We start from the raw sequence: 23,252 nt of genomic DNA, 5'->3' as shown, positions 1-23,252 counted from the left end.
AAAGAAAAGACCTTGAGACCTACGCATTTCTGTAAATTGTTTAGGCTCTTAGAAATCTGCCTACAGCTGACTGTGACAGGTCATACAGACCGTTTTGAGTAAAGCATGGCACTGAAACTTGGCGTTCTGCATACCAGGCTTGTGCTTGCACCGCTTCACGGATCTTCACATCTTTAAGAAAAGATCCTCTGAACTATTTTCTCTAACTAAAGATCATGAGCTCCTGGTTCAATATACAGTTATCACTTAAAATATTCTGCAAGAGTTAAGGACTAAAACAGCACCATCGAAGCCTGACACAGAAGTATTGCTGATCAGGAGCTCATGACCCGTGCTTAGTATCTCCATTGTAGCAAGGAGATGCACATGATGAATGGAAGCAGGTCTGTGGTGAGGAGGGCTTGGGCTCACCAGGGGCATTCTTGCAAAGAAAGAATAATGCTCCAAATTCAGAGCCTGCAGCTTTGAGAGGACTCTGAAGCCCAGCCAGCTGGAAAACCAGCAGCAGTGGTCTGAGCCATACCAGTTCCCGCCACACAAACAGGCAAGCAGCAGTCATGCAGCCACATGTCCAGAGAGATCACCTAGACACAAACACCAAACCATCAGCACTGAGCCCAGAGGTGTGCTCCTGGGTAGGGCAAGTCTGGATGCTCACAATTCAGCTGCTGACTACATGCCTAGGCTGGCAGGCTAGCTCAGCCCTCCTGAGCTGAGCTCAAATTCCTCAAGTGGGACTGCTCAAAGCGCTTGATGCAGGACTAATGCTGCATCCACTGAAAGCAGCTGCTTTGGAAACAGCCAGGCCACATCTGGCAGTCCAGTGCCTGGAGATTTGGCACTTTTGGCTACTGTTTATTTCAGAGTTTGCACACACTTACTCTCAATGTGCTCCTCCGAGTCGCTGGGGCAGGCTTTGCTTTTCCTCGCAGCCTTTGCTCACAAATTCATACCACAAGCAGTGTTTAGTGCACACACACTTGAAATTACTGGTCTTGTTAAAGCAGAAAGTGCGGAGAGGGCCCATCCCCGCACAAGTGGTTCCCTTCATCTCGCTGTCCAACCCCAGCCCCTGCTTACGCTTTTAGATGTTGGAAGGAAGACAACTAAAAAGACAGGGAAACACAACGGTGGTGCCTACTGCACCCCGGGCAGGTTTCCTTCCAGACCTTGCTGTGGGTGCGTATGCTGGGTCGCAAACCGTCTGCGTCACTGACAATGTAAAAGTGTCATCAGCATTCAAATTAGAAGATTAACAGTGTCTAAATTAATGACGCACTTGTGTTAGAAGACTAACGGCATCGAGATTAACAACAGCTAAAAGTGAAAGTATTTTTACTCATTAGGGAAGAAACAGATTAGAAAGGAATCTGTAGAATAACAAAGCAGAAATTTATCTACCGGTTGTGCACACTTAGTAGCGCTTGTTGAAAGTGCTGAGAGGAACGAGTTTTTGAAATGAACATGTGCCAGAGCAACACACGGATTTGCTGTCACAGGAATATATATGGACTTGTTTTTCTAATAAAGATCGGAGCTTGACTGTTAACCATATTGGTGTGTGTCTTGTCTCACAGCCTCATCCTGCAAATAAGAGGGTTCCGCTACAACTGGCGCCCGAACAGGGACCTCCTTTTTATCGCTTAAATGAGGAAATTTGCTTAAATGCGGAAGACTCCGAAGCATCACCGAAGGTGATACCGGGAGCTTGCAGGCGGGGAAGCAGAAGTGCACAGGACGAAACGCCGGAGCGTGGAGATCCTGCAGGTATGGGAAAAGACGTGGCCCTAAAACTGCTGTTAAGTGTCCTCTCTATGAGAGGCAATGAAACAGCTCTTAGAAATCTTAAACATCTCACTGAGTGAGCGCATGGAGAACTTTTTTTGAGATAAGAAAAAGACAAAATAATGAACGCGGCCAGGCTGTTAACACAGAGAATGAGAACACAGAGGGCGAGGATGCATATTTTGAACCTCGGGAGCAAGATTTATATGCTGGGTCTTTTGACTGTGATAATCTTTTAGACCCTCAGGCTGTAAATCCGGAAAAAGAATCTGTCCTGTGTCCTCCCTTAGCTAGAAATGATCCGTGGGTCAAAGTGAGGCGAAAAACCTTGGCGCAAGGGGATATGGACATGGCGAGAAAGATTCTTGCTCCTGTAAGCTATGAGCCGGGACATCAGCCACGTTGGGAGGAACGGCATTTTTCTGTTATTAAAGATTTAGAGAAAAGCATTAATAAGGATGGGCTGCAAAATCTCAGATTACAACAGCTGTACTGGAGACGATGGCTCAGGGATATCAACTGGCCCCATAAACTTAGCTAGCACTTTCAAGAAAAAAACGGCATTCACGCTGGCACAGTGCTCTATCTGGAAAACCGAGCGTGAGGATCTCTGTGCTCAGCATTCGTGCCCCCCCACCTGCAGGCGCGGAGCTGGCGTCGGTGGCCCGGGGCCTCCCCGAGCCCCCCCTCGCGGAGCAGCTGCCTGCGGCCGAGCCCGGCACTGCGCTCTCGGCACCCCCCCCCGCCAAAAGCGGCAGGTTGTCACAGAGAAGGTGCTGACGCTGTCATGCAGCAATGGCTTTGTATGTTCTTAATAATGTTTTCGTCTTTGTAATACTTGTCACTTTATGTTGTGAGTAATAAGTGTAAGGGGCTCCTTTGTGTGGGGGTGTGATTGTTTTGCGTGTGGGAGACGCGGCCCACTGCAGCTGCGGAGTTCTCCGGCCGCCAGGGAAGCGGCTAGGGAGGAACGCAGGAACGACAGGGTCCTGGTGCCCGCCCGCTGAGGCATCACCGCTGCGGGTTGTTTGGGCTCAGGGTTTTAAGTGTCTCAAGTGAAATACCTCCTCTAGCAGGAGACAGTAATTCTCTGCTAATTGTTGTCTTGAATTTAGGTGCATACTCTGCGGGGAGAGCGCACCTCTGTACCATCTGCCTAATGGAAATATCGTCATTAAATCATCTACAATCTTACAGGGGTTGTTTGTTTTACCAGGGGTCGTTGGTGCTGGTTATGAAGAGAAAAATCAATTATGGTCTGTACCCCTATGTTCAGTAACAAAAAAGTCAAAAATTGTTCAGCTTGTTAATTTTACTGCGGCTCCCCCTAATACTATGCCAAAAAGCCGCAGTGACTCAGGATTTGGATCAGCGGGCACCCCTTAAATATTTTTGGACTCAGACAGTGACACAAGGTTGACTTCTGGTAAAATTTACTCTCATTAAAGCTAAAAAATCTCTTGAGCTGACAGGCATTTTAGATACTGGTGCAGATGTGACCATAAGATCTGTGAGCAGATTGGCTGTTAGCTCCGGTAACTCAAATGCTTTTCAGGGTTGGTGTCATGCTGTAGCAATTTAAAGCAAGGATCTCATTCATGTGAGGGGCCCAGAAAACCGGGTAGCAAACATTCATCCATTTATATTGGAAACCCCTATTGCATTTTGGGGTCATGACTGTGTAGCTCAATGGGGAACTCAAATTGGATCAAATTTGTCTTAATCACCACTGCAGCACGACCCACCCTGAAACCCACCCTGACACTAACCTTGTGAACCGATTCACCTGTGTGACTCGGTCAGTAGCCCTTGCCAAGGAAAAAGTCATGCCACCTTAATGATTTCATTCAGTAACAAGTTTCTTATTTTAAAGAAAAGTGGTAAATCGTGACTTTTACATGATCTCCAACATATTAATAATACCACAGAGGATAAAAATATTTTACAGCCATGAATGCCCTCCCCAACAATGATTACCTGAAACTGGCATCTTGTAGTAATTGATCTAAAAGATTCATTTCTTTTATCATTCCCTTGCATCCAAACAATGCACCTAAAATTACTTTTTCTATTCCCACTATTAATATTAATGAACCTGCAAAACAACACCACTGCGTTATTTTACCATAAGACATAAAAATCCCACCAGGTCCCCCAGGCTGTTAGATATCATTATACGGATGACATCCTTATAGCAACAAAAACACAGGAGATCATGGAAAAGTCTCGTGCTTTAAGCAAACACTATCTCAAAAGGTACAGATATCATCACCAGGCAGTACCTGAGATGTAGAATTTGTGTACAGACTATTGCCCTGCAGCAACTTAAAACTGCTATTAAGACTTTAAAAGATTTACAGAAACTGTTAGGAACCATAAATTGGATACCGCCGCTGTGGGCCTAACTCATGATGATCTGCATAGCTTGTTTGATATTTTATGAAAAGATCCTTCACTGACATCACCCAAAGTACTTACAGAGAAAGCAAAACAAGATCTTCACCGTATAGCTAACCCCATCTCAAACAGACAAGCATCGCAGCTATACTGCATTCCCCCACGGGACAAGTCATCGTAGAAAGAGCACGGCAAACCTTGAAAGCTCTTTTGCAAAAACAAAAAGGGGGAGAAGTCTTGGCTCCAGGTCAGCCATATGCTCTGCTGTTTCAGTGGGATGAAAAACACATGCATTTTTTCCACCAGAATGCCAGGGCAATACAAAAACAATTTTCTTTATCAGCTTGCTCTGAATACCAGACAGACTCCATCTCTTCAAGAGGGAAGTGGTGTCGACCCTTGGGGACTCACCTCCTCAGAATTATAGCAACCTGTTGTCACTCAGCTGCATTTCAAATGTTAAAATATGTACATGTGTCTATAAATACCTTTTCTGGAGCAGTGTTTGCATCCTGTCATACAGCGGGGAGTCAAGCATCTGACTGCGGCGGGTGGAGGAAGCAAGCAGCCGATTCAATGTGAATGATAGAGCAAGCTTCAACTTTATTGAAAGAAATCACCCCTTATATAAGCGCTCTACAATAATCATGCATACTACTCACAAATCTATTGGATACATGCAACAGGCTACATTATAATATCCCAGCCCCTTGTGGCATTTCAGATATGTCAAAACATCTTCCCTCTTCTGAACCTGTTTTTCTCCCAGGGCCGTTCCTTTATCATATACAAGGTCATAATGTACCTCAGTTTCTCTCTTTGTTAACATAACAGTCTGTTGTTAGGCATAACTGTACCCTGGGTTTTTTCCTGTGTTTACCTCAGATGGCTGCAATCAGCTCCTGCAGAGACCCATGGCCTTGCTCTCTGCAAGCCGTTCTCCAACATCTGACCTGCATTCCCCATTCACCGGCCGGTCAGGCCACTGTGAAGCATTCATCTAGCAAGCTTAAACATCTATTACAACAACAACAAAGGGGCAAGATGCAAAATATCAATCTACACCTCACAAAGCACTAAATAAGGCATTATATGTCATGAACCTTGTAAACATTTCCCCTGTCTCACAGGTGCCACCAATATTGTGTCATTTCTCATCACAGATACCAGATCAACAAGAAGGCCAGAGCAAGGCTCAAGTGTTAACAAAAAACTTAGAAAGGGGTCACTGAGAGGGACCATATCTTTTAATAACCGGGGGAAGAGGTGATGCTGGTGTCTGCACAGGTCTCAGTCTCCAGTGGTCACCGGCAGGGTGTGTGCAACCAGCCTGAGGGTGAGAGGCAGCCAGCACTCAGGATCCAGCTGTGGGTGCTGTGGGTGCCCCTGTGCCGACAGTCTGGGGTCTCTTCGACTGATCTTTTAAGCAGAATGTCTGAGTAATGTTTGCTACTGCAACAGGACAAACTACACTACAGTTGCCAATTCTTTTAAGAGAAGATGCTAACAGTAATTGTAACTCCTTAATGAAATATATAGGCTTACTAGTCACTAGTGAAAGATGTAGTTTAGATGGAATGTAGTTATTAATAACGATGAAATGCTGTAAGAATGTGTGTATTCAACTTTCTTTGATTAGCAATATTAAGAGCTCAAGTGTTTAACCTTATTAGAAACTCCCTTGGTTTTCCCCCTGGAGTGCTGGCCAGGCTCAGGGTGGAACCCAACAGGAGGATGAAATCAGATGTTCCCGCTCAAGAAAAAGTGCCAGTTATTTTGGCCTGTTGATTTAGAGGCTGGACCTGCTTGCAGCAATGTTGGATGCTTCACCTAGGATGGATGCATCCTGTAGGATCTCCTGTTTGTGAGGAAGGGCACTCTGAATTCTCGCTGCACCCAGGGTTCCCCAGCGATTGCGGATCTGAATGTTAGTACCCCATTAAGTAAGTGTGCTACTCCATGTTTTCCTTACTGTTTATTTTGTAGTATTTAGTTATATCCCTTATTTATAGGTAGTATAATTAGCCTTCTCTTTTAACTAGCAATTGTAACTGCTCTATTGTTTTAACCTTCTGTAGAACTATTCCAAGTACACTATGTTTTTGAAGTTTGTCTAACCCTTAATTGATACAGCTCTCAAACAAGCCTTGCAGGTGCCGTTGCAAAACCAAGAAAGGGGAGATCTGGGAGGCATCGGCCTTACACAGCCTCTGACAAACAGCTAGGCTCTGATGAAGAACAGGTCTCGTAGGATAGATAAGAAACTGCTGAGTTGTGCCAAGGTGGCAAGGAAAAATCAATCAGGACAGCAGGCATTTTGCCTGGGCTTAGCAACTGCTGCCGACCCATCTCAGAGCTGTTTGATTGGAGTTAGAGCTGAGAGGCTCTCTTCCCCCAGTAGCTGGGAATAGCGTGCAAAATCAGGCCTGGGCATGTATATAGTTTGGGGGATAAAAAGCCTATCTGACACATGGTTGGTATAATCAGACACTCTGGCTGGGATGGCAAAACGTGACTCCTTCAGCAGTACCGACAAATGACATTTGGTTTTGTAGTGATACTTACACGATGGGTTTACATCTTGAAGAGGGAAGAGTATTTAATAATGATCCGACTAAAAGGTTACCAATTACTGGATGGTTAAAAGATTTGTTTTCCAATGGACTAACAGTTTAAATTGTCATTATAATCCTTTTCATGGTGTTAAACTGTGTGTGGAATGGCTGGAAAACAACGGGCACATTATGAGCAATCCAAACCGAGTGGCCTCACTGTAACACCGGGCTGTAGCTGTTGTGAAGAACACCTGCAAGGCCAAGGGGCTGAGAAACTGCATATGGAGCAAAAAGATAAGGAAGCTGCTCTATGCTCTCTACAAGATGTTTGCCTGGCAGGAGAACGGCTCGTGGACACCACACCGGGACCGATCATAGATGGTAAAAGGGCGCATGGACAAGTAGCTTTAGCCTATGAGCCATCAAGTAGCTGCACGTGTACGTTATGGTAGTCTATAAATTGCTGTGTATCCTTCAATAAAATGGCATTGTGGAGGCCTGCAGAGATTGTCACTACATCTCTCTTAGCCCCCAGGAGTAGGGGTTGTAAAAGCCCTATCCACCTTGAACAAAATAGCCTGTTGGAGTGTAAAACAATTTAACATCTAATATAGTAAGTAATTTGTTGACAAATGAAGGCAGTATAAGGCATGCTGTTCTGCCAATAAAGTGACTATAGATTTTTGTTATTGGCACCAGAACATGGATGTGAAGAATTTAAGGGTATGTACTGTGTGAATCTTTCTGATCACTCTCAATTTATCTCTAGGCATTGTTACTAACGGCAAGACAATGTACATAGTGGGATTATTGCTGTCTTGTGTGGTAAATAGGATAGAGGCCTTAATAAAAAGAAAAGGGGGAACTGTGGGTGCGTATGCTGGATGGCAAACCGTCTGTGTCACTGACAATGTAAAATTGTCATCAACATTCAAGTTAGAAGATTAACAATGTCCAAATTAATGACACACTTGTGTTAGAAGACTAACGGCATGTAGATTAACGACAGCTAAAAGTGAAAATATTTTTACTCATTAGGTTAGAAACAGGTAAGAAAGGATAAGAAAAAATCTACCGGTTGTGCACGCTTAGTAGCGCTTGTTGAAAGTGCTGAGAGGAACGAGTTTTTGAAATGAGCATGCGCCACAGCAACACACGGATTTGCTGTCACAAGAACAGATAAGGGCTTGTTTTTCTATTAAAGATCGGAGCTTGACTGTTAACCATATTGGTGTGTGTCTTGTCTCACAGCCTCGTCCTGCAAATAAGAGGGTTCCTGCTACACCTTGCATGCAGGGGGCAGACCCAGCCGTGCTTCACACCTTCATGGCAGAGGAGGCTTTAAAAGGAAAGCTCAGTGCAAAGGCAGATGCAAAGGGGGCAACACACCACAGAGAGAAGGCAAATCGCAGAGAAACATGCCATTGCTCCAGGCCACACCACTCGCCCCCAAACAGGGGCTCCAGCTGGGCTCCCGCTGGTCCCAAGGGTTCTGCGGGGACAGTGACCACAGGCCTTGTGCCACGGAGGAGCTATGGCACAGGACAAGAGGGACCTGTGGCCAAGCCACCCCAGCCATGCCCAGAAGGGACAGCCATCCCTGTCTGGTACTTGGAGCACAAGGGTTCCCCGAGCTGCTATGACAGGGGGAAGCATAAAGCAAAGGCTCGGGGAAAAAGGAACTGTTGCATGGACACAGAGATTGTTTGTGCAAGGTATTAGAAGGAAAAAAAAACCATATAATGTTCTTGAATCATAACTAAGCCAGGAAAGCAGGGGTATAATTCTTTACTAATGCCTTTGAAATTAACCCACTTTTGCAGCATTTTCTCAAATATTTAATGAGAATGTGTATATAATATCGCACACATAATATTATAAACATGTAGTATATGCATGCATGTTGCTCAGAGCCCCATCCAACCTGGCCTGGAACGTTCCCAGGGATGGGGCATCTTCCACCGCTCTGGACAACCTCTTCCAGTGTTTCACCAAAAAAATGTCTTCCTTAAGTCTAGTCTCAATCTACCCTCTTTCTGTTTAAAACCATTACTCCTTGTCCTACTGCAACAGGCCCCACTAAAAACTCTTTTCTCATCTTTCCTGTAAGCCCCCTCATGTACTGAAAGGCTGCAGTCAGGTCTCCCCGAACATCCTCTTCTCCAGGCTGAGCAATGCCCACTCTCAGCCTTTCTTCACAGGAGAGCTGTTCCATCCTCTGATCATCTGGAGGCCTGCTGGCCAGGCAGCACACACCCGACGTGTGCTCTCTTGTCCTTCCCTTTGGCATGTCAAGTCATTTAAGAGAATACTTTTTTCCTATAGATTGACTTTTCTCTGTCAGGACCCTGACAGAAAGTATTCCCCTAAATTACACATGAAGAAGAAAGGGAAAAGGAAAGCCTTCCTCTTTCCCCTAAAATGAAGGTGACTCCTTAGCCCTGGGGTCCCCCAAGGTGCCCAACTGGACCCCAGCCTGGAAGCTGCTTACAGGAGGGGATCTTGCACTCGTCCCGAGGCTGAAATCACTCCATCACTCAACAGCCTCATGAGCTGTTGGCAGCAGCACCCGAGGTCGTCAGAAATCCCTTGGCTGTGCTTCCCTGTTGTTCTGGGGGACTGAGAGCTCCCGCTGCCCCTATGACAGTGCCCAGAAAACAGGACCGAGGCCGAGGCTGCCCGAGGGGACGAGCTCCCCTCCCTGGGGGCAGCTCCCCCAGCCGTGCTCCAGCAGCTCTCCCCGAGCAACCTGAGAGCCGTCCCCACGCAGCCTCGGCCCGGCTGTGACGTCACAATGGGGCTGTGAGGTCACAGACGCCATGGTGACACTCTGGGTGTAGTTACTGACCCCTCAGCCCCCGGTCCTCACTGCAGCGGCAGCAGCAGTATGGTGCAAGTGCAGGGAGACATGGCCCTTGCCTGCCACCTCCTCCTCCTCCTCCTCCTGGTGGCCCTGCACGCCAGGGCTGCCCAGGCTGCTCCGTGGCGAGCGCGGCGAGCAGGTAAGCGAGCGGCCGATGGCGCGGCCTTTCACGGGCCAGCGGGCTCTTCTCCCCGAGAAGCGTGGATGGTGGCTTTTTCCCTCCGGTGCTTCAGCGAGGCCTTTGTCTCTGTGTGCCAGAGCTCTCCCAGTAAGAAAGCCCCCAGGAGCCGTACACTGGTCCGTCTGCTCCTTGAGGGGTGTTGCACATGGCCCTGAAAGAGTGTTTGGAGAGCTGCTGGGTGCCAGGCAAGAGTTCACCAGGCCCCTCTGTGGCTTTGACAGCCTCCACCTTTCTCTGGCCCCCATGGGGTCACCTGAGCCCCTTCCCCTGCCTGCAGTTCCCTAAGGCAGAAGTGGATCCCAGCATGCAGTGGCGATGATTCTCATTCGGCTTGCTTTTAGATGGGGCTGCGGGCAGTGGTTATCCACGTTCTCGGCTGGATCTTGGTTTGGAGCCCTTGGGGCAGCCTGGAGGTAAGTCCTCAATGTCCCTTTCCTTGAAAGAGGAAACGCTGACAAGGTGCCAAGAGCTTATTAGGTGCAATTTCCCTTCAGATCCTCTTGCTGTCGACGCTTTCCGGACATCTTGGGATGCTCCTGTCCTGAGGCCTGAGACCAGACCCAGAGGTAAGTCAGTGGGAGGTCCAGAGCAATGCCCTGACTCCAGACTGGGCGGCAGGGGCTTCGAGGGAACCTCCCCGTCCCCCTGCAGCCTCTGTGCCTCAGCCACGCGGAGGCTTTACCTGTCGCCTCTGCTTTTTGGCAGTGCTCTCAAGGCCCAGACCAGAACACCATGCCAGAGTGTATGAATTTTTTGAACCCGACTCAGGTACTGAGCATTCCTGCTGGGGTCCCTAAGGGGCAGACGCGTCCCCAATCCTGGGAGCGGCTGCGGGCGGTGCCCGTGCTGGGGAAAAGGCCGAAGGGGAGAGCAAGGCTCGAGTGTCCTTGAGAAGGCCTGACTCCGTCCCCTCGGGGGTGGGAGCTGGCCCGGGGGCAGGGAGAGTTGCGGGGCGGGGGGCTCTCGAAGCAGCGACTGCCCAGGCAGCTGCGCTCCCCGCCCTGCTCTCCCCCTGGCCGCCGGAGTTTTGTTTGGAGGGACAACCTGTCCCGAAGGGCGGGAGGGTGCTGCGAGCTTACTGGTGCTGCGCCAAACAGACTAAGGGCCCCAACTGCTCCACAGGTGCGGTCACCGCGAGTGCACCAAGCGTTTCCCCTGTCCAGAGCAGCGGCTTTGTATGCCCCCAGGACGTGCGGAAGCACTGCATGATTGTCACAGTGTCCCTGGTGATTTCTGTGCCACTTGCGCTGCTGCTGTGCTTTATCGGGGTGAAGTGCTGGTGCAGGAGGGAAGGGTGAGTTGATGATTCCCCCCAAACACTGCTCCTTGATGGCTGCTCGGGGGCCGCGCTGGGGAGGAGAGTCCCGTGTGCCACCTGCAGCCGAGAGCCTCAGCAGCCTCCTCTCTCCACAGTCGCCCCTCGGCAGCCTCCGGACAGCGGCTGGACACCAGCAGCCGCCCCTCGCACCCGCAGAAGCAGAGCAGCTACCCTGGCAACCCCAAGAGCCGGGCCCAACGCCAGCATCGGCTGCAGAAACCTGGACGCCCACAGCGGCCCCCCCCTCCACGGTCCCCAGCGCCCTCGCGCCCGCCTCCCCCACGGTTCTCAGCGCCCTCGCGCCCCCCCAGTCCGGCCTCACCCACCGTGAGAGAGGACGACCCCCCCAGCATGCCAGTGCCCCCTCCACCCCCACCACCCCCGCTACCATAACAGGGCACACTCACCTGCAGCTTTTTTTTTATGGAAAAACCAAAATGTGTTGCATATTCTCATAATCAGAATGAGCTGCTTAATAAAAATATGTTAACAGCTCGGACTGTGGAGTTACTTCTTCGGACTGCAATGCTATCTAAGGGATTGCTGTAAGCAGTTATAAAACAGGCTACAGCTTCCCTTGAAAGAGTGCAAGCGCTGTAAACGCAGTGTGACGGCACACTACAGCCTGCAGACATAACTCTGGAGGCAACCACAGCAAGATGAAAGCCTTAGTCATGAGGCCTAACCCAACACCCGTGTCGGTCTCACACCCGGCGTGGGCTGCACCAAACCGTTTCACACCTGAGCGGAAAAGCAGCGTGCGGAGAAGCGCAGGCTGAGGCGGGGCCCTCGCTGCAGGCAGCCCCTCACGCTCACCACTGAGGCGTTCATCCTGCATGAGCACTGTGCTTGGATGGACCCCAAATGGCACCTAGCAAAATGAAAACAGGGCAACAGAGCTCCCCGGAGTCCCCCGCAGGCTGAGCGAGGAGGTGCCTCCCTGCGCACAGACGGCTCGGGACCAGCCAGAACAGAGTCCACCTGGAGGGGCTGCCCAGACTGGAGCCCCCCGAGCCCCCCGCGCTCAGAGCCGCTGTGGGCATGAGCCAGTCTGGAGCTCAAGCTTTCCTCTGAGACTGCAGCGGCCAACACAACAAAATAGAGCCAATACTGTTCGACTGCCAGAACACATCAAACCGAGCTAGCTTGTAGCCTTGCTGCTCTGGTCACTGTCCTGCTTAATCCCAGCTGCACCCTGCTGTGCTCTGAATTTAGAGTAAACTGCTCTTATTTCCTGCCACATGTGTGAGGGTCACAACACTGAAACCCTCAGGAAGTGACTTAGTGTGAGCAGACAGCGGTAGCTCTGTGTTGCTCCACGGAGCAAACACCGAGCCCTGTGCCTGAAAGACAGCCTTCAGATATTTTGAGAGTACAGACCTGCAGCCCTGAGGGGGGAAATAAAGGTCCATGGTCACACTGTCTCTCATTTTATCAAAATACTTCAGATGGGGATGAGGAAGCCACATTCTTTATAGCTAAAGCTTCTCTGCCCTGCGGGGACAGGAGCTTTCTCTTTGTTCTTCTCACATTTGCTTTACACTGGGAAAAGACAAGAGGGGTCAAATTCATCAGGTATCTTCAGTAACTGAGCTATGACCCAGCTACTCCACCTGTAACAGCAGTTTTTAGAAAGCTCACCTTGGTTGCTTTCCTGCATCACAGAGTATCAACCTTTGGCAGCGTGTCCCCAGCCCCAGCTCCAACCCTTCGCCAGCTCCAACTCTTCACCTATCCAGAATGAGAAACAGAACAAACACGTTACGGATACAAATTTCTGCTCTCCGGTCAAGAATACAGAGTCAGGCTTGGACTCTGCGTCTGACTGAAAATGAAGATGTGTAGCGCAAAGATAAGAGACACACTGCCGTTCAGGTTTTTGAAGCTTGCAGGGTGTTGTTCAGTTACAGATTGCCCTCCACATATTTTTACAGATGACCCTGGGTCTTTCCATTCTTACTAGTTCCTTTGATTTATCCTTCTCTCCTAAAAAGACAGAGCAATACAGGTTGAAGCTCTGGGATCACACTTGCAGAAGTTGTCAGGGGTACAGACAAATCTGTGTTACCTTCTCACCACCAACTCGCACGCACAGCTCCAGGTTAGCTTACCCGATCAAAAGAGGTTGCGTGCTTTAGGAAACTACATTATTGCCAATAAATAGAGCTTTTCTCTTCTTTTTTCTTAATAGATTTTAGCACTGCTAAAAGGGGAATTAATATTTTAAAACTTAAAACCTTCCCTGATTGTCCCAGAGACTGGAAAATCTCCCCCTACATGTACAAAACTGAAAGTACAGAACTGCAAGTATCAAGAAACAACTGAAACGCCAAGACGGCAAGTCTGCTCTGTAGAAAATACTTGCCCTTCCTTCTTTACTCAAAGCTTCATGATTTCCTAACACACACCAAACCAAAACACAGCCCCCTCCCCCAACCTTCTCTCACACAAGGGTGGCCCGTTGAGTTCAGAGCATCCCCCAGCCTACAATCTCTCCCCACTTTGCAGGGACTCCAACCCCCGACAGACTCAGGGTTCCTGTGCGAGTCACAAAAAAAAAGGGCAACGCTCCCTGGCATGAAAACGCTGGTGGCGTAGCGATAGGTCCTGAAGATGCTAGGGTAGGTATCTGTGTGCTCTCAGCCTCCCAGCCACTGCACCCTCGCCTTCTCCTTCACGGCATGCTCGCTTTCTGAAAGCAGCCCAAGTCCTACACTCAACTGGTGTTTCAGAGAAAGAAATACAGCGAATGCCAGGTGGTGCGAACAGGGAAATGGAGGTCAGCTTTTTGGTACAGCATACCTCTGTCTTAAAACTTTAGATACTATTTTTGCTTAGAAACCCTTCAAAGGTTACATATTTTTCCACTTGGTTGTGAAAGAAGAAAACTATGTGTAATTCCTTTGATGGGAAAGGGAAAGGCCCCAACGTGACCACGTTGTCCCTACAAAGACCAAAACAAAACACTTTTGCCAAGGAAGTCAGTATGTGAAGTACCGCAAGGTTTAGATTTCCTGACAGAGTTTCATATCGCCTATCCAGATGAAGTCAAATTATTTCTTTAATAAAAATCAAACCCAGGAACTCTGATAAAAACCTGGGTTTAGTTGTAGATGTGAAACAGAAAACAGTATTGCAGCTGGACTCAGCTGTACGGCCAAATCACCTGAAAGCAAATCCCGTGCACTTAGTGTGGGCACTTTAAAACATGTTTGTTAACTTTGAAAGGAATAATCAAAAATGTCTCTTTTCCTAAAAAGACAGCTGTACTGTTGTGTAATGAAGAACACATGTCAAAAAGTATTTCAAAGACTTGAAAAAAAGATTTAGAAAAACAGCACAAAGGCTACTCTCGCTAACTGTGCGGGAAACCCCCCTGGGGCGCTGGCAGCAAACAGCCCGTCCTTCCGAGGGGAAACTGCGAGCCAGGTGTGAAGGGGAACTCATCTCCGAGACGAGGGGCCGAGGCAGCCCCAGCGCAGGAGGGGCAGCAGGCGGCACACGGTGCCCGGGACAGGCGCCCTCCCAGCCCCGCTGCCGGCCCCGCGCGCCAGCTTGGGGCGGCCTCCCCGGCACCGCTCGGCCTCATCCTCCCTCCTCCGCAAGCACCGCGGGGCCAGGGCAGGAGCCAGGACTCACCCGCCAGGAGGAAAGGGCCGGATCCTCATCGAACGGATCTCAGAGGGCTTGCTCTGGCTTTGGGCAGCATCACTGGCTTACACTGCAGAGTAACCAGCTTGTTATAATCAAACGAGCCAGTTTTTAATATATTTTTAATCGGGTTCAATTGATTTAGGGTGAGAAACAATAGACAAAGCAGCGCTGGGTGTGCCGGGAGTCTCCGCTCCACCAAGACACACACTGAGTTCTAAAAAGCAGCGTCTTTTATACTCCTGTACCACCGTCTTAACCAACCCTCTCTCGTCAGATGATTGTCCCGCTCTTTCTCCACTGGATCCTTTGAAAGTCTCGAAGTCTTGGTCTCTTGGTGCGCTTTTTCTCCTATTGGATCTTTTAAAAGCCTCATGATCACATCTTGTGGTGGGCTTTTCTTCCAGCAGCAGTTACATGTTATCTCTAGGTGATGGGGTTTCCGAGAAGCGGTTTACCTGTCAGCTCGAGGTGATGGGGTTTCCGAGAAGCAGTTACATTTTTCCAACCGAATGGCATACTTTATATTTTATCCATATATATTCAAACATTCATTGTAATATAGGTTATAGTAATTGCAAATCATTTCAAAACCAGCGTTCCATATTCTATTTTTACAATACTTTAGACAGCAGGATAGTATGGTTTAACATTTACAGATCATTCAAACCTATTGTACCCGCCTTGCTTAACTTAGCAAATTAGTTACAATAGTTTATTACAAGCTCATTTAAAAAACGAGTGTTTAACCCGCAAAACTGAGTTCACATTTCATGTACCATTTTATTAGAGGCCAGAACTACGGCCGTTTATCAGGTGTCTGGCCCAAGTGCTGATAAAGACTTGGCTGAAATTTATAGAATCTGCCATTAATAAATGCAATTTATGACAGTCTTGAGAAGGGGATTTGAGTAACTTGGGCAGATGGCACAAGACAGAGGCCTGTCACAAGACAGAGGCCTGTGCACGGACAAAGAAAAGGGGGAAGAGCCACATACCAGGTGCTGATAACGTTGCTAGGCTGCAATCTCCTAGCTCAAAGAGAAGTTTCTTATGGTCCTTGAAGTTGTATGTTCCAGCAACAAATCATCCTAGATTCCAGCACAAACTGGCCTGGCGGTTTGGCCGGGGCCCAGGGAACAACTGAGGCTGCGCAGAGTGACAGGGTGAAAAGTTCATCGGCGAGGAAGAAGAGGTACTTCATCTATACGACCCTTGCCCAGAAATTTGCGACCCCTGACTGGAACTTGAAGAGCTCATTGCGCAGGCGCAAGGGGAGGAGACCTGATTACCATGAGAAGAGAGGGGAGGTGGGACAGGCTGTGTATATGTATAGGCGTTCTATGAATATGCACTATTCTGTAACATATAAGCCGGACGGGAGCTACGAACGGCGCGCATGCTTTTGGTGGAGCGATCCCCCATGCGCCCGGCGCCGAATAAACATACCCACTTTACAACTTCACGGTTGTAGAGTCTTATCTCCGCAAAACATCTTGGCACCCCAGATGGGACGTTCTCTACTCGGCTGCCGGGACACTGCTGAAGGGTGGACGTCCTAGGTGCACCCCGAGCTTTTCTCGGAGGAACTCCGCTCCCAGCTGTCCACTGCGGGAGTAGACAAGGACCGTCTGAATTGCGGACGGAGGTGTGTTTAAAGGGTAAAGGGCTGCTGTAAGACGCGCAGAGACGTCTGGCGCACAGCGTAGTCCCAAGGGAAACCGCGGAAGGAAACTCGGGGTTCATGGGAGTGTCACTGACCACCTCGACCAACTTATTCAGTGGGTATCGGGGTTCATGGGAGTGTCATTGGCCACCTCGGGATTGGTACTTGTTGCAACTTGTTGAAACTTGTAAGATTCTGTCTGGTTTTGAACTTACGGCAAATTGTTAATGGTTTATGATATACGCTATGCGGACTTGGTTATTTTCATGTTTTATGGTGTGAGTGAAAAAGTGAGACGGGCCCTTTAAGCGCGAGTGAGAGCAGCTGCTGCTGTGTGTCTGTGTGTCTGTGTGCCTGCAGGGGCAGGGTGTGAGTGAGACGCTGCCGCTGCTGTGTGAGTGAGAGCAGCCGCTGCAAAACAAATGAGAAGTTTCTATCTGTTTAAATAATGCACTGTCTTTGTATGTCTTGTGAAACACTGTATGAATCGGAGACGGGAAAGTGAATCCCTTCTCTGTCGGTTTGGGTTTGATTTGGTCAGATTATTTGTGTAGAAGGAATGAATGGTCGGCACGGGGAAATGATTTATACCTCCTAGAAGGATTGTACACAGCTCCTTCTGGGCAACTGGTAGCACCAGATTGGGTTCGTGGGAGAATCCCCTGCTTTCTCTGTGCTCCCATGCTCCTACCTTTAGTAATTTTCATCAAGCCTGGGTATTAGCAGAGTGCGTAGATTGTCGATGTAAGTGGTATTATGCGTGTGATAAGAGGAGGTCAAGGTGTGCAGAGTGCTGGGAAGAAGAGGTGTCGTTAGACCTCTCGGTCGAAAGACGGGGGTCAATAATTATTGTGTGGAAGAAGTCATAAGATAAACGGAACTTTGGGAAGTGAAGGAGGAAGAGTGGGAGAAGGTTAGAAGACAGTGTATAAGTGGAGAGAAAGGATTTGGGGGAGGATAAATAAAAATGGGAAATAAGCAGGGAAAAATTGTAAAGAAAAGCCCATTGGATTGCATACTCACGCACTGGAAAGACATAACGGGAAGGGGAAGCACGGAAAGCAAGAGCATCCTGATTAAATATTGTAATCAGTAGTGGCCACTTTACAAACTAGAAGAGGAGGCTAAATGGCCACTAAATGGAACTTTAGACTATCATACACTGTTACAATTAATGTTATTTTTACAGAGGGAAGAAAAGTAGGATGAGGTGTCTTATGCAGACATGTTCTTTCCCCTCTGAAATCTCCCGGAGTGGCAGAGGAACTGTGGACTAGTTCCACCACAAAATCCTTTAGTGCTTGCCCTGGAAAAAGATTATAAGGGAGAAATGAAAGGAAGACTGTATTATGGTGGTGGGAGCTACTAGCCAAAGTGAAAAGGTTTATTTTTGCAAACCTTTGAAATATAAACTAGGAACAAAAGCGCTCCTAGGAAGACACTTACTAGAACAATTAGGAGCAACCATTACTTTCAACAAGGGAGAGATTACTCTGGAGGTAAATGATCAAGAACTTACACAACTCATGAGCTTATCTTTAACCAGTGTTCCCACAGAAGGAGAAATCAGTGAGGAAATTATCAATCAAGTGTATCCTGGAGTGTGGGCCACTGACACGCCTGGAAGGGCAAAGAATGCCTCACCCGTAGAGGTAAAACTTAAGGAAGGACAACAACCGGTAAGAATTAACCAATCCCCTTTAAAAAGGAAGATGGGGAAGGGAACCAGCCATTTATAGAAAATTTTTACAAACAGGATTATTAAAGGAGTGTAAATCTAATTTTAATACTCCCGTATTACCTGTCCGGAAACCCGATGGGTCATATAGGATAGTTCAGGATCTGAGAGCAATAAATAGATCTCCACCCAGTGGTGGCAAACCCATACACTTTGCTAACAAAATTAACTCCTTAGCTAATCTGGTTTACTGTTTTAGACCTCAAGGATGCTTTCTCTTGCCTCTCTCTCCTCGAAGCCAGTCAGAAAATATTTACATTTGAATGGGAAAATCCTAAGAGTGGACGTAAAACCCAGTTGACCTGGACGGTGCTGCCACAAGGATTTAAAAACAGCCCCACTAACTAATTGGCCAAAGACCTTGAAACCCCAACTTCACCTGAAGAGGGAAAGCTGCTGCAATATGTAGACGACATCCTAATTGCCACCAAGACAAAAGAGGCCTGCGTGACCTAAACAGTAAGCCTTTTAGATTTTCTGGGACTTCAGGGCTACTGGGTATCTAAAAAGAAGGCCCAAGTGCTGCAGAGTGAAGTGATCTATCTGGGCTACGAAATCAGTGCTGGAAAGAGAACCTTAGGACAAGCTCGGAAAGAAGCAATTTGTCAGACTTCAAGGCCACAGACAGCGAAAGAACTGCGAACGTTCCTGGGAATGACTGGGTGGTGCAGACTATGGATTTATAATTATGGATTGCTTGTTAAACCTTTATATGCACTAACCGCCACTCAACAGAAAAATCTCCAATGGAATAAGGAGGCCATACGAGCCTTTGACCTGTTAAAAAGGCTCCGATGTCAGCTCCGGCCTTGGGACTCCCAGATGTAAGTAAGCCATTCTTTCTCTTTTCACACGAGAAACAGGGAATTGCATTGGGAATACTGGCACAAGACTTAGGCCCGTATCGTCGGGCAGTCGCCTATTTCTCCAAGCAACTAGATACAACTGCTAAAGGTTGGCCCGGATGCCTACAAGCAGTTGCAGCAGTGATCTTAAACATACAGGAGGCACAAAAATTCACCTTAGGCCAGAAAATGAGTGTGTTTGGATCTCACACAGTGTCTGCAGTATTGGAAATTAAAGGGGGACATTGGCTTTCGCCCCAAAGGTTCTTAAAATATCAGGCGGAATTAGTAGAACAAGATGATGTGGAGATTGTAGTAACTAACATTATTAACCCAGCTTCTTTCCTGAGTGGAAACACAGGAGAACCAGTGCAACATGACTGCCTGGAGACCATCGAGGCAACATACTCAAGCCGCACAGATCTGAAGGATGCTCCTCTGGAAGACGCTGAGAACTGGTTTACAGATGGGAGCAGCTATGTCCTGAGCGGCAAAAGGTATGCTGGGTATGCTGTCGCTACCACCCAAGAAATACTGGAATCAGGACCTCTGCCTGTGAATACATCTGCACAAAAGGCAGAGGTAATCGCTCTGACCCGTGCTTTAGAATTAGCCCAAGAGAAAACGGTGAACATTTATACAGACTCAGAGTATGCCTTTGGAGTAGTTCATGCTCATGGAGCAATCTAGAAGGAAAGAGGACTGTTGAACTCACAAGGGAAACACATCAAACATGGGAAGGAAATTTTGAGGCTACTGGAAGCTGTCCAACTTCCAAGAAAAGCAGCAATCATGCATATTAAGGCACACCAAAAGGTGAACTCGGATTTGGAAAAAGGAAATGAACTGGCAGACAGAGAGGCAAAACAAGCAGCCAAAAGAGAGGTAAAAATGGAGGGAGCTTTAGTTCCTGATGGGCAAATCATCCCAGAAGATAAGCCTACTTATACTAAAGAGGATCAAAAGTTAATTACAGACCTGGAAGGATCATATAATGAAGAAAGTTGGGCCATCACTCCCCAAGAGAAGGTAGTAATTCCCTCTTGTTTAGCTAGACACCTGGTACGAGAAGAACACAGGAAAGGGCACTGGGGAGCGGAGGCCCTATACCGGTATTTGGTCAAGAGTATTAGAGCTAGAAATTTGTATACCATAGTAAGACAGGTGACTTAACAGTGTGACCTTTGCCTCCAGACTAATCCTAAGAATACCCCCCCCCTCTCTAAAAGTAGGCCAAATTGGAAAAAGAAATGGACCAGGACAACAATGGCAAATTGATTTCTCAGAACTGCCAAGAAAAGGGGGGTATCGATACCTATTGGTATTAACGGACACCTTTTCAGGTTAGCCAGAGGCACTCCCCACTAGAACGGTTAAAGCCAGAGAAATAACTAAAGTATTAATACAAGAAATAATTCCACAAATCGGGGTTCCAGTGACCATATCCTCAGATAGGGGTTCGCACTTTATCTCAAAAGTAGTCCAGCAAGTTAGTTGCTATCTAGGCATAGATTGGCAACTTCACACTCTATACCGTCCCCAATCTAGTGGTCAAGTAGAGAAAATGAATCATTTGATTAAGCAGCAAATAGTAAAACTTGGTCAGGAGTCAAACCTGACCTGGCCTCAGGCCCTCCCTCTGGCTCTTCTGCGTATACGAGCCAAACCGAGGGCCAAGGAAGGATTAAGTCCTTTTGAAATGTTTTATGGCAGACCTTATGCGGTACAGAAAGGGACGTCACTGCAGGTCGGGGAGGAAACCATGAATTCCTACATGATAGCTTTAAGTAAACAGCTTAATAAAATTGGAAAACATGTATTTGGGACTCGGGGCAGAGGGTTAGATGGGCCTGTACATAACATTCAGCCTGGAGACCATGTGTATGTTAAGTCTCTTGCAGAAAAGACTTGGAACCGCAGTGGGAGGGACCGTTTCAAGTGCTACTCACAACATTTACAGCGATCAAGATTAGAGAGCAGACATCATGGATACATCATATTAGGGTCAAGAAGGCTCCTAAACAGCGCTGGGACGTGACTGAAAATGGACCATTAAAACTCAGATTCAAACAAAAACTTTTGGATTGAGACCTCAAAATGATCAACTGTGAGTTGGAACTGTTAATATGTTTTAGAATTATCCTTCTTGCCTATGCCCAGGAACCTAAAAACTGGCCTTGGAATCATGCCCAGAAAAATCATGCCGTGATGGTGAAGGATGTGGATTCAAGAACAAAACTAGTCATGATGGTTGTTAACAATAATAAGGTGTACCAAGAGGATCAGTGGAGAAGGGACAATAAGGATGAAGTCAGCCAGTTAGAAGGGAAGACGGGGGATGAAATAACAGTGGGTTGTCAAATATACCATGAGGATGGATGGTCTAGTTCCAGTTTTAGAAGACACCATGATAGGTGTGAGAATGATAGGGTCCTCATATAAATTTGGAGAATCATAAAATTTATATGTTGGTTTAACTTTACCTTAACCGAGACAGCTATTGTAACATGCTTAGGACAAAGATCAGGAGGACAGGCATTGTTTTACAGAATTAGAATTGACCCCATACAGCCTACTACTACCCCACCACCTATCACATCTGCAAAGGGATATGAGAGCAATTGCTGGACAAGAGCCAGAACCGAGCATCTTTAAAATAGGTCCACAAGTAATCCGGAAAACTGGTCAGCAAGTTGTATTGTTTAATCCCCAACGGTCATTAAGACAAGTGGAGGTGCATTTGCAGGTGAATCTGGCAGACCTACAGCCAAAGTGCCTTCCATACATAGAAACAACCCAGAAAGGATGGACCGCCTGGCTAAAGGCTCGAGCTGTTCAAAGACGAGAGAGGGATCTGACAGGAACTTTAGGGACAGGATTAGGAGTATTGAATAGCATAGATTCAGAGATAATAATGAACAAATTGGCCACAGCAACTCAAGAATTGGATCAATTAAAACAGCCTCTAAAGTCATCTTTACTAGCACTAGGGACTCATCAATGGCTAACATCAAAACTGCTCCCAGATTGGGAAAGAGTTAATATCAAAGACCATTCAGTGGTGGTAGAGGGGACTGAGGCTCTACAGAAGGACACCTCCCTGGCTCTCAGCTGCATACAGGCGCAGATATGGATACAATCAATTATTTCTAATATTCTAACGGAAGGGTAGGAGGGGATCCTCCCCAGAGAGATTCGAAAGTAATTTGGGATAAAGCACTTGACCAAGAGAGAGAACTACAATCCTGGTAGAAAATGGTAAACTTTACTTATGATAGTGTGAATGATAAAATAATTGCCTTCGTCCCGACCATAGCAAGGGCTGTCCAATGTAAAATTTACCCTATGGCTGCTATAGGACTATATCATGAAAGAGCAATAATCAATCCAGCAGGACACAAGGGATGGGTGTGGCAGCAAGGGGATAAGTAGCAAACCATCAATACAGATCTGGGTACTAGCATGGGGCACCAGGGATATGTCTGTGAAGGAAACACTATAGAGGCCCAAGATATGTGTTTGGACACCCACCAGAAAGAGTGCAACTTTGAAGTTCAACTTTCCCCCAACAACCACACAGTTCTAATATACACAGGAGAAGGATGCACATGTCTACGCACTTCCTGTAAGAGCTTGACGGTTGCTGGTCACAAAAAGGAGACAGGTAACTACTCTAATCATTGTATATGTAATTTCACTAAAATTGAAGGGTGCGACTTTAACTATGTTATCCCCGTACTGAGCTCCCAAGTGATAGAAACGGAATACACCTTGTTTCAAAGAATAGGCTCTACCCTCATAGGAATGAATTTGGAAAAGGGAAGGAGATGCTAATACTAGTAAGACATGATACGGAGCAAATTCACGAGATTTTGACAAAAGTACGAAAATTAGGAGAACATCATTGGTGGGACACCGTCCTCGGATGGTCGCCCACAACTACTGGAATCTTAAACACGGCCCTCCACCCAGTGGTTGTTTTATTAATATCTGTAACAGTTTTGCTGATCTTCACTATAGCTATATACATATGGAACTGGAGACTTACAAGACGCTTACAAGTTATGTACGAAGCTTTATACCATAATCCAAGTTTTAAAGGGTTGAGGTAATCCTACTAACATAGAATTAGTTATAGGAGCTAGTTGTAGAACAGTCTGAATAGTAAAAGAATTGACTAAGTAGAAAGAAAAGGGGGGAATGAGATAAGGGATTTGAGTAACTTTGGTCAGATGGCACAAGACAGAGGCCTG

At 47.3% G+C, this 23,252-nt stretch overlaps 1 protein-coding gene across 2 annotated transcripts in view; it reads right to left on the bottom strand.

The window, feature by feature from the left end:
* Positions 1 to 23,252, bottom strand: part of LOC141972145 (uncharacterized) — a 53,822-nt gene that overhangs the window by 19,015 nt on the left and 11,555 nt on the right. For both annotated transcript variants that reach the window (XM_074929962.1, XM_074929963.1), the window contains exon 4: positions 12,741 to 12,830. The gene's annotated coding sequence lies outside the window, so the exon portion shown is untranslated. The remainder of the gene's footprint in view (positions 1 to 12,740; positions 12,831 to 23,252) is intronic.

The sequence above is a fragment of the Athene noctua genome, chromosome 31, assembly GCF_965140245.1.
Source record: "Athene noctua chromosome 31, bAthNoc1.hap1.1, whole genome shotgun sequence".
In the NCBI taxonomy this organism is placed as follows: Eukaryota; Metazoa; Chordata; class Aves; order Strigiformes; family Strigidae; genus Athene; species Athene noctua.
Note: the sequence above shows the minus strand (reverse complement) of the source record. Positions and strands in the feature narration are given on the sequence as shown.